At 35.4% G+C, this 12682-nt stretch overlaps 1 protein-coding gene across 1 annotated transcript in view; it reads left to right on the plus strand.

The window, feature by feature from the left end:
* Positions 1-12682, plus strand: part of NAV3 (neuron navigator 3) — a 539311-nt gene that overhangs the window by 49231 nt on the left and 477398 nt on the right. The window contains exon 2 of the mRNA XM_075209582.1: positions 10486-10557. The gene's annotated coding sequence lies outside the window, so the exon portion shown is untranslated. The remainder of the gene's footprint in view (positions 1-10485; positions 10558-12682) is intronic.

Consider the following 12682-nt stretch of genomic DNA (forward strand, 5'->3'; position numbering starts at 1 on the left):
GAGATGCTGTCTGTGTCCCGAAAAATTTATGGTCATTTTCGGGATTCTGCAACAGCATGTACAAGAATGCAGCAGCTGCAAGAAGACTAGAATTTGAGGGGAATGTACTTTAGTCCAGTGAAGTAGTCACCTGTGAAGAGAGTGCAGACATGGTGAGCTTGAGTCAAGTGATTGCCTTAATTATACTTTTTGAGAAGCAGCTAGAGAAATTGAATATGATGACAGTGTAGATTGCAGGTTCTGAAATCTAGCTAAGAGAAGGGAGCTAGCTGATACTGGTATGCCTAGTAATATTTTGGGTAGAATGGTATCTTTGCAATTTTATGTTTTTCTACAGTAAACTTTCAGTTTTTGTTTGAGAGCTTTTTTTTATCTTTACAAAGGTACAAGCTTTTTCTTTAAATTTTTATTTCCCTGACTTTAAAACCACTATGCACTTGAACATAGGCTTTAGCACATGAGGTAAAGGGGTTAGTATAATCGTGCCTGGGACTGGAGAGTGACAACAGCAATGTTACCCCTCCTGTTTCTGTATGAGCTATGCTACAGTAGAATGTCACTGGAGACTTTTAAGAACACTGACAGCTCTATTATTACAATTTCTGTTTCAGCACTGAACGCTGCCACCTCTCCTGTTTCTGAGTGAGCTATGGTACAGTAAAATGTAACTGCAGATTTAGACCAAGTTAGCCAGCCCTATAATTTCTATTTCCGCAATGACTCTTAGCAATGGAGCACTTCTCTTTGCCTGTTATCTATATAACACTTCTGAATTTGCCCGCAAATTCAGAAAAAAAGCCTACAAGGACTAGTATATTGTATTTGTATTTCAGCAATGACAAATTCAGCAATGAAGCTCTTGTCTTTGAGTGTGTATAACATTCTACACTATTTTTGTGCAAATTCAGAAAAAAGCTGCAAGGACTTGTCATTACTGAAATATACAATTGGCAATGGAGCTTTGTTGAACATTGCTACTACCCTCCTCTTTCATTTCTGTAAGTTTGCCTGCCCAACTGCCCTACACTCTATTCTACCCCTTCTGTATCCCTCCCTCAAATGGCGCTAGATCGATGTGGAGGGTGGTATTTATAGATTCCAAAACTCGCGAGATCGGACGTTGTCACAATGACGTTTTGCCTAGTTTTGGAATCCGAAAAAGAGCGAAAGTACCGAGCCGACTCGGTTCGGTACTTGGATCCCCTAAGTTCGGGTGGGCTCAGTGTTCGGGAAACCGAGCCCGCCCATCTCTAGTTCATGGGTAACATTTGCCATTGTCCATGTGCACCTGTCTCAACTTTTATGGTGGTTGTATTTACAATGGAGACTAATGATCTCTATGTGAAGTCATTCATGCTTACGCCCAAAATGTGATGAATGCAGCTAAAAGTACCACAAGCCAGACAACATTTTTGCGTTAGTTTGTAGGATCCATTATAGTTTTCAGTTTCTTGGAAATGAAAAATGTTGTGATGTGTGTTGTAAAATAAGTATTAAATAGGTACCGGCCATTGTACAATAACCTCCTCCCTGGAACTCGTACGACACTGTTTTTGGCCAAAAGCACCATTGGAACTTGATTCGCAGCTACAGTGCCAGTTTTACTGTGCACTAGGTTTAATAGTCCCTGGTAATGTCAACTAGGCTATACCCTCCACTGACATTACTGCACAGGTTGTGTCACTGGGGATATGTATTCATGTTGGCTTTTTACTTCCCACAAAATAATAAAAATCCTATATACTACTAATGGGAGGCCTGGACTCTCACCGTCTAAATTGCAAAAATACAATTTACAACACACTAGACCTAATCGGGCGGTCTCCCATATGAGGATTTGCAGAAATCCATAAAACACCCACTTATGGATGGGTTATGTATTCTTTATGTGAGTTGCAACAAAATTCTGTATGCACTTTCCTATTGCTTTTCTTTTCTTTTCTGTGCCGCAGATAAAAAACAGCATCTTTTGAAGAACTGTTAGTGCTGACATAAGGGAAAAGACATGATGAAGCTTCCATTATAGGTTAACATGGAGAGCAACTCTTTCTAAATGCTCTACCGAACCAGCCCCCTCTTTGTGCATGTCAGACGGAATTTATTGTATTTCATTGAAATTAGATCACTGTTTCTCTCATGTCTGCTTTACTATGAGCAAATAGACTGAAGGAAGACACCATATTATCAAAGGGTCTAAATGATACCACCAGGAACAGGCAATTAGGTGAAGCACAGCCACTGAACTAAATCATTGTGAGCATATCATCATCATCATCACCATTTATTTATATAGCGCCACTGATTCCGCAGCGCTGTACAGAGAACTCATTCACATCAGTCCCTGCCCCATTGGAGCTTGCAGTCTAAATTCCCTAACACACACACAGAGACAGAGAGAGAGAGGCTAGGGTCAATTTTTTGATAGCGGCCAATTAACCTACTAGTATGTTTTTGGAGTGTGGGAGGAAACCGGAGCACCCGGAGGAAACCCACGCAAACACAGGGAGAGCATACAAAGTCCACACGGATAAGGCCATGGTTGGGTATTGAACTCATGACCCCAGCGCTGTGAGGCATAAGTGTTAACCACTTTGCCACCGTGCTGCCCTATAAATGGAAAATTATGATTTTGGAAATTATTTTATTTTTTGAGGACAATATGGTGACCTCAGCCAAGTTTTTTTTTCTTAGTGCATGCAAAATGTAGGGGTTACATTATTGCAGTGTTAAAAGCATATTCAAATTCCCAGATGAAAATATTTGTAGTACAACAGAGATCATAGTAAAACATATATATACCTGGCAAACATGTTGAAAAAAGATCTATAATAAGCAAGCAGAGTGACTTTTTTAAGCGCTTCTACACAATGCTGCCCTAATCTTTCCCTCTACAATAATAATACATATTTAACAATGTGTATATTTCGGGCGCAAGTAGACTGAATCTCTACTTAAATACTATAATACAGATCCAAAATGTGAGACATATACTTGAAGTCCAAAACACAATTGGATTGTCCCGCAATGTCTATATTAGAAAAGGCACCAATATCTTCATAGTTCCCAATGTTCTTTTAGTAGAGAAAATATCTTGCAAGAGACTTCTCCAATGCTCTCCAAGTATGAGCGTATTAGGGAGAAGAAAAGAGACCTATATGTAACAACTCTCAAGGTTTATAAATATAACCCAAAGTGAGGAGCCTTTAGAGAGTAAGTGTGTGTAGTTAGAAAGCGCTCTGAATTAACACCACGTGTGTAGTTTTTCATATAGATATTTCCAGGGTATACACCCCTTACAAACCGCTTACTTTTTGTTCATATGAGTCATCAATTCAAATCATTCACGGTTTCAGTCTGTTGAAAAGATACTTATTACAGCACATAGCTAGTGTACAATTTTAAAGCTTAATGCTTTATGGTATATAGCCAAATAAAATGCAAAAGAATGTATATTTACCTAATAATATTGTGGTGCTAAAAAAGAAATATGACAGACCCATTATATTTACTTACATAATGAGTATCTCCGAGAAAATGTATAATTAATAGCAATTGAGTCAAGCAACAGCTTTGCTTTGGTTTTGTTCGAAGAATCGCATATTGAATATACAGTATGTTATATGCAATAGTTTGTGGGAGGATGTCCGGTAGCCATTTGAAATTGTTAAAATAACTACTAAATAAGCTAGTAATTGCTGTGTTGGGAAGAAGTAAGGAGCCTCTTCCTGTGAATGTAACATTTGAATTGCAACCGCTAAAGTTTTTCCCCTACAATGAAGACCTGATAGTTTGTGTAATTGCTTCCATTGCAAAGGCACAAATGGCCTAATGATCCCTGAGAGAATCACTGCTCAGAGACTTCAGGGAATACTTTGTTGCCAAACACATTGGAGAACATTCTCCTAAGTGTCAAAATGAATAATCATCTACAAAATGACAACATTTGACTCATTATACTTTAAATTTGTTATAAATGTATACATCATATTTGTTTGCAATAACTTCTACATCCATTTGGTTTGAAATGCATTCTATACCATTTGTGTTTGGGAATTGTGGAAGAAAAGTAGGGAGATGTTACAGGCCGAGGAACACGCCAGGCCATGCGCTTCATTCACTGCGTTTGGTTGATATGTCAAGTGTCATATTGAAAATGAAACAAAAAAACACATCATATAAAGTGCACTTTGGGTCAATGACTAAGCTTATATTTACAAAGAGAACAAATAACAGGAACGTCTTCTGTCATAACTTGCAAGGCTCAATCAACGCCTTTTATTATGACTGTTTAGTGACCCTTACCCCAAAGAGCTAAGTAAACAGAGGTTTTTTATTATATAAAGAGATGTGCCAATTCATGTCCAAATTGACAGAAAATTTTACAGAATGTCTCATTTTTGACATCTTAATACCATCAAGTTAAATTCAAGACAGTTGAACAGAATTTACCATGTCTGTACAATTTATGTTCAAGTTTAAATTGATACTTTTTTATTTTTTTAATGGCAAACCACAAATGTCCAACTTCAAACACAGTAGTATTTTTAGACTGAATTTGGAAAAATATTTTTTATTTATTCATAAATACAAATTTTAATGTGAACTGCCAGTGCAAGCTGTAAACTTTGAACCACTAATTCAAATCTGGGTCAATTGGCGATTGTACTTCAGAAAATAAAATGGTTATCAAACCACAATATTCATTCATATTTTGAGTCAGTTTAAAATTTCCAAGCAACTCTAGTTACTTACAATCCTTCTACACATGTTGCATGAGCAAGTAGATCCTGTCAAGCTATTATTTATCATTTATAAACATTGAGACCTTAGTTTTCCCATCAAAAAACAGAAGGACAAAACAATAGACACATGCGTAGATTGAGCAGTTCAAATGATTGGGCACATTTACTAACCAAGCATTCAGGTGCAAAAGTTGCTCTGAACTATAGTAAATAATCAGATATATGCACTCATTGCTTAATTTGTGCTAGATATTTAGAAGATCATTAGTTTCTATGGCTAAGTGCAAATTTCGCCCTAAATGTGATGTTCAGAAATAACACTAGCTAAAATATATAGAATTGTATTTATATAGACTTACAATCATGCAAAGTTTTCTCTGGATTGTCAATAATTAGTTTAAGGCAAATGACCAAATTTTGCAAATTAATGTTTTTACGAATGGATTGGTCAAAAACCAACTAATCCAATTAGTACTTAATGTAGGATGATGACTCTGGTGAATGAACATTTTCAGATTTAATGCATTAAAATTCATTTAACATACATAGGTAACTGTTTAACTTACACAGATGGTAACTCGCATTGTTCATTCAGACTTGTGCATTTATTTGGTCTCTTTGTACACTCAATCACTGGCAATTTCTGCACTTCTCCTGTTTTTTGGTTGTACAATTTTAACTATTACGTTAATCTTTAGATCAACATTTTATTTTAAATGTAGATATCACAATGATGAAAGTACACTCCTCCAAGTAGTTTTTTTTTTTTTGTTGTTCACTAAATTCTTACTTTTTTTTGCTAATAAATTGCCATAATGTACTTTTAAATCTATTTTCTTTCACTATTTTAAATAAAAAAAAAATGAAAATATTTTTCATGGTAAATACCTTTCACTATAGTTTTGTTTAAGGTTGGAGTTCAACTATTATACCTTATTTATTTTAGCATAGTTTGAAACTATATTTTCTATTTGTAAATTGCATATTTATACTTATGCTCCTCCTATATTTGGCGTGATTTATATTGATTAAGCAATGTCACTTAATTTTACAGGGTGTGTAGCGCGTAACAGAGAGGCGCGACATTCCGACTATAATTTTAGGGTTCTGGTTTTCCCTTGCCATTCTGTGTAATGCCATCTCTTAATCGAGTTTTGCTGAATGTTTACGAATAGTACTGGGGTTGTCGGTTCATTTTACTTTGTGGTGGTTTTGGCATAGAACTGGGAACACCAAAGGCCAATTTTCCCATGTAAAATTTTTCAGCCAAATGCATAATGAGGTTAATATTCGTGGAACAGTGTTTTCCTCAGCTGTACATGACACTGTTCTCCATAATGTTATAAAGTAATGTTATAAGTTAGTGTTGATATTGTGATGGAGAATATTAGTGATATTATTCTTCTCTAGCATATTCTAGTTTGGATTGTTGAGGGTTTTTGTTGTAAACTGTAAGCTTGGCTTGTTTAGATCAGGGATTATTGTCACCCAAAACTAGAATGCTTCTCCCAATAAGTTTAATCTGAGTGTGGTACATTTCTGTAATCATATAAAAGTAACTAAAGAGAATTAAGAACTGTAATGAAAGACCTAATGTTTATTTTACTTTTAATTTTTCATTAGTTTGGTTCCACCTATGTTTTGGTTATATTTTGTGTGTGACCTGTACTCCTCCTATATTATAAAAAAAATACTGCCACCAAAATGATATGGGTCAAGAGTGTTATGAACCCCACAATCATCGACTGATAACCCCTATACAGTGCCTATGGTATGGAATATTTATACCATTAGCAGTCTCATTTCCTGGAAACACACTGTTCACAGGTACTTGGATGTCCCCTGGACTTGATCCCAATAGTGTATAGATGTTAACAGCCATGAGTGAGGTAGAGTCAGGGAAACTTGCAGCTATGGGGCAACATGTAGACAAAACAAGACAAACAGGACACAAAAGTGGATAGTCAACTGGCAAGCCAGGCCGGAGAACAGGAGAGGTACACAAGGTCAATAAACGGGCCTGGTGTTTAAGGGCAGGCGGAGATCCAGAAGCAAGATCCAGTACATAAAACAAAGGTCAAAGACTTAATCTAACAGCAGAAGATATACAAACCTATGTTGGCCAAAGATACAGGAACTAGCTTAGGTGAACCAAACGGTAACAAGGTAATTATGGCAATGAGTGTAATTATGTAGCCCCTGGCCAATCAACTGCTGTGTAGAAATCATGTGAGCAGAAAGTGTTGGCTGATCAGCTGCTAAGTAGTGAGCAGTGATGAGTCTTGCAATGTGAAATCCCTGTTAGCAGCTCGGGGTGGGAAGGGGCAGACGCACATAGGCAATGTACAATAAGGGTGTGCTGAGGTGGAGCGCATGCTAATTCATCCGATTCAAGCTCTTGGCATTTCTGTAAGTATGTGTTTTTTAGCCTGATCTTTTGCACAAGCTACAGAGCGGGTGTAAGTGCCGACAGTCAGGACTGGCACATATGCATGCCAGAACATGTGTTTACAAGAGAGAGAACCTATAAAAATGCATTTTATGTACAGTATACATTAAGGACATCATGATTTTTGCATTTCATGTAAAACATTTTTTAAGATGTATTATAATTAAAGATTACAGTATTAAGAGTTTTTATTTAATAGAATTTTTTTTTTGCATGCGTTCTGATGGGAATTTATATTTCATATATACAGGTGCGTATCATGCGCATATACTGTCTGCATATGGAAAGAATAACCAGAGCGTAGTTATACTCATGTTGAAATGGAAAGGTTGCTTGAGATCAGACTGTACTTGAATACAGGCGTACATGCGTGCAAGTTACGTCTGATTTTATTTTTAAATGCAAGTTCCTTTTACATTACATTCGAAGATAAATGCAGCCCATTATGCTTTTTTACTTTTAGTGACTACAAATTTATACAGACGTTTTATCAGACTGGCAAGACAAAAAACAGTGTATACTATGTACTGAATTTAGATTGAGCTATGTATAATCTTCTTGACCAAATTAATTTTAGCCAGTATTCTAGGTTTTGTGGAGCTCTTAACTATGCAATTAATAGGGTTATTTATCCTTCTAGGTTAACATGGAATCTCTGAGTGAATAATCAGGGTAAGATAAGGGAAAGCATGCTCCTGAAATATGTCTATTTCCTTAATCAAAGTACATTAAACCCTTGTTTGCTTACACACACAGTGATTTGCTAGATACTGTATTTTCACAATGTCAATTCAGTTATTAGAATAGATCACCATAGAAAACATTACCATATTATTTCCATAATAATCCTGATAGGATAGACTATAATCATGACCATTACTAAGAAGTACCTTTTTAATCACAGTACTTCTCCTCTCAGCAAATAGTACATTATCAAATATGTAGGTTATTATTTTAAACTAAACTAGGGGATACAAAATGATGACCAGTCTTTTTTCCTCTCAACAGTCCAGATTTTGGTGGGTCAGATTCTCAGACCCTGAAAGATTAGTGGCCTAGAGAAGCGACAATATAAATCCAGCCCTGTAAAAGGGTTTTTCCCCCCTTTTGGGTTACAATCTCCTTAATATACTGGCAAATATATGTAAGACCATTCAATACCGTTATTTATATTTATATATATATATATATATATATATATATATATATATATATATATATATATATTACCGTCAACCAACTCCTCGCAAAAGGTATTTCTATATTAACCCAAGAAATATCATTCTTATATTCCCTTATATCGACAGACTTCAAGAATAATCACAACAAGATATAAATTCATTTAAAGTGTGTTGTATTATATTATAGAAGAATAAACAGCGTAACAATATTGTACACAAAATATAGATTTTGTGCCATATATAACACTTATTGCCTGTAATATACATATATATATATATAATTGTGTGTGTGTTTTGACTAACTATTGTCTAACTGTGTGTGTGTGTGTGTGTGTGTGTGTGTGCATTGTGTAGTGAAGGGGGAGGGGAGAATCCATACAGATGCACTCACTCCAATCATCTCACTCAAAGTCTATAATGAAACTTCTTACATTGTAGTCACCATCCAAAATGGCTGACTTGCCATGCTTTGTTACAAACACATGTAGGCCCACAAGGCCTCACTTACTAACAATGTGAAGTCAGTACAGACCCATTACTCATTACAAGCAGTATTAGCCAATTCACCACAAATGGCTCGCTATTCAGCAGTTAACACACAATGTCCACTGGCCAATTTTAACACATGGTATTTCAACCACATATTACATCCATCCGCACTACTTTCCTTTAAACCAACACAGCCAACAAAACAATCTGATCACTTCCTGAAACCAACACAAAACCACACAGGACTATGTATAACACCAATGCTTCCATGACCAAAGCTTAACCAACAAAGAACCATGCATAGCACAAATGTCTCCATTTTATCTGTATTCAAACTTTCATTCTCACTTAAACTTTCATATCACTTACAACAATCCATACTCACTCACCTTTTACTACATTCAAGCTCCATCATTCACACTAGCCAAGGCCTAGGGCCTGTTCACCTAGGAGTAATTGCCGCATTACCTCCCCGTCCGAGCACCAAGCATAAAGAGCGAGATTATTTCTCTGTGTACAGTACAAAACCTTTGTGGGCGGAGTCTAGAAGCTGGCTACAGTCTTTCATATGTTAATTACTGGCCAAATGTTCCAAAACCTGTTTATCAAGTAACAACCCATGCTTTCCCAGTGGGGGGGGGGGGGACTTGTTCCTAGTCGGTGTGCTAATTAAATTGTAGCTGAATCTCTTCATATATTATATAATGAAACATAAATAATAGATTATTTATGTACTCTTCATCAAGCCCTGACTTTACAATATATATTACCGTTTATGTATTAGTAAGCCATGGTCCGAAAACACCAATGTATGCGTAAAGAAAAGTAATAAATGGAAAAAAAAAAAACCACAGCCTGTTGATACTTTAATATTCAAATTAAAAACATATTTCTAGGTGTTGTGCTTTGATTTAACATATAGTGACAAGTTACTGCCTTTTTGACTATTCGTCTATTATATTTTTATTGCCATTTTATCTTCAAAATTTCCTTTTGAAGTGAAATCCCTCCAATTGTTCTTTGCTCTGGAAGCAGAAATCATGCCTATGTATCCCCTTTCAAAAATATGTAGAATGCTAATTTATGACTCTAACAAGGGGCACAAAAACATGTTAATGAATTAAACCATTAATAATTTATTTGGAAAAACATGTGGCGTTGCTGCTTCTCATTGCAGTGATCTCTGTGTTTTCTGAGCCCTCGATCGCAAAGGATTAGCTTTTTTTTTAACCCCTCTCAGCAAGAAAGGATTAAATTAAAATACATTAATATATGTTCATATTGTTAACACCCAGGGCTCTTCAAGGAGCGGTATTCCACAAAGGAGAACAGAGATAGATATATATAGATATAAATATATCTATATATATTAGAGATGAGACTGAGAGAGAGAGATTTTTAATTCTTTGGTCTCCAGTAGAGAATTCAAGAACGGCCTGGTGAGTGTGAAGTCTCATAGTATAATTCTTAGCCGAGGTGCATGAATATCATTTTAATATTTGTGAATTTATATTGCTCTTCATAGACAACCCAGCTTGCCTGCAATGTGATGTGTACTGCTTATTTATGCAGACATAGATTGAGCCATAGATTTAATGCTTTTTGTGCATTTTTTGTCATTTAGTAATACTGGTTTCTAGGAAGGACGATCTGTTGCCACTCTTGATTTAGGCAAAGCATGCGGGTCTCCTGAGAGGTAATCGTTTATTATACTTCTTCCTCTAGAATCATGAATTTTTTTTATCACTGGAATATGATCTCATTGGTGAAAGCCCTTTTATATTTGCAAATTTCTGCAAAAAATCAGCCTGTACCAATTAATGTAAAGTGAATTGTAAACAATGAAAGAACAAACAAACAAAACCCACACATTGCAGCAGTCTGTAAATCTCTATAAGAAGTTTGTTTGTTTGTTGGCAATCTTGCACAGTTATTTTGTAAATGAAAAAGTAACCTATTAGACCACATAGAAACAAAGTGACAGAGCAACAAATATTGAAAACATAATTTTTAGGTTGTAAACAATTGTTTGACTGCTTGATGGAAACCTCGCCAAACCTCACCAACACGACATAACGTCAAAGTAGCAAATCTTATTTTCTAAAGAGCATTTTTGGTCTATTTATCAAATAATTTGCTAAAAAAACCAAACTGCCACATATTGCAAATTGTAGCAGCGCAATGCCGGGGTGATCCTGCTAATATAATATAGGTCCCTGGGTAGGATAGAATTTTAATATGAAGTCAATCAACTTTCAAATGTAGTCATGTTATGCATTTTTCATGTGTGCAATAAATGAATCATAAACTAACGGATGCATTTGCTGTCTGTTTGTTTCAAATGGCACTTCTGTCTGTCTGGGAAATCTGGACAAGAGAGGAGTCCACCATTTAAATAGAAAAAATTCTGTCACTTTGGACTTTAGAATCCTGTGAAGTTGATACAAAAACTTTCCTCAACTTCCTCAGTGTAGAGAGAAAAATATAATATTGACACATCAGATAAAAGTACAATATAAATAAGCATTAGATCTTGTATATTATAAAGGTCTATCAAATTTAATCCATAATATTGGAAGTTACAGAAGCAATACAATATAGAAGAATACGTTATGGATATAATGTCATAAATAAAATGTATTAATAGCTTAAAGATTGTAAACATTAGTTACCAAAACATCATATACTAACAATATCTCAACAATCTAATGAAAAGCAACTGAATGCATATTTAGTGTTGTCCCTTTTGGTACCGAAGTATCTAAAATGAATGTTCAAAAACATTCACACTGGAGGAGTAGTTTGCTAATATTACCACTTCTGCCGAGTGGTAAATTAATCAATAGTTGTACAATTTAATGTTTATGGTCTAAGAAATGTGCATAAAATGTGAATAAAAAGCTACTTTTAGCATAAGAATAGATCTGTGTGTGTGTGTATATGTATATATATATATCATGATGTTTCTCCAGAAATCTGCATAATCAGCACATCTGTATGTCTGTTCCTCAATCATACACCAGTCACAAAACCTCTCGGGTCTCTGGTGTCTGCAGTCGCCACACTGTCAGCCGACAGTGTACAGATGTGCTGATTATGCAGATTTCTGGAGAAACATCATGATACCGGGGAAGCCGGTTATATTATTATTCTGGAAGTTGCTACACAGCTAAACGGCTCCTGCCTTTGAATAAGAGCAGTTTATGCAGATAAGCTATTTTATTGATCTTTTGGTGTGGTGATTATGGTGATGGGCTATCACACATACACACTAGTCCTCTGATTTCTCTGTTTTCTGTCTTCTACATATATACAAGACTGGACTTATAACCTTGGTCCAAGAGGACTATCCAGAATCTTGAAAGATCCATTTATTTATGACTTATATTTTCCACTGAACTTTGGTTTATTTTCCAATACTGTCACACCTTGAGCGCCGATTCCTGCACTATACCTATCTATATACTCTGGACTTACCATCCAATATAAGGAAGGCTGCCTCCATACGTGGAAGAGGTGTTTTCGTGGACTCTTTTTAAAATATTATTATACAATACTGTTGTTTGCGCCAATTGTTTATTGCTGCATATTTTATATATATATATATATATATATATATATATATATATATATATATATATATATATATATATATATATATATATATATATATATATAATGTGCACCGGACACTTTTCGCGTTTTGGGTTCTGATTGCCTTCAGGTTTTGGGTTCTAATGTGTTTTGCCAAAACACTCCCCTCAAGGTTTTGGGTTCTGATTTTTTTTTTTAAGAAAAAAAGCATAAAAACTGCTAAAATC

The sequence above is a fragment of the Mixophyes fleayi genome, chromosome 4, assembly GCF_038048845.1.
Source record: "Mixophyes fleayi isolate aMixFle1 chromosome 4, aMixFle1.hap1, whole genome shotgun sequence".
Taxonomy (NCBI): domain Eukaryota; kingdom Metazoa; phylum Chordata; class Amphibia; order Anura; family Limnodynastidae; genus Mixophyes; species Mixophyes fleayi.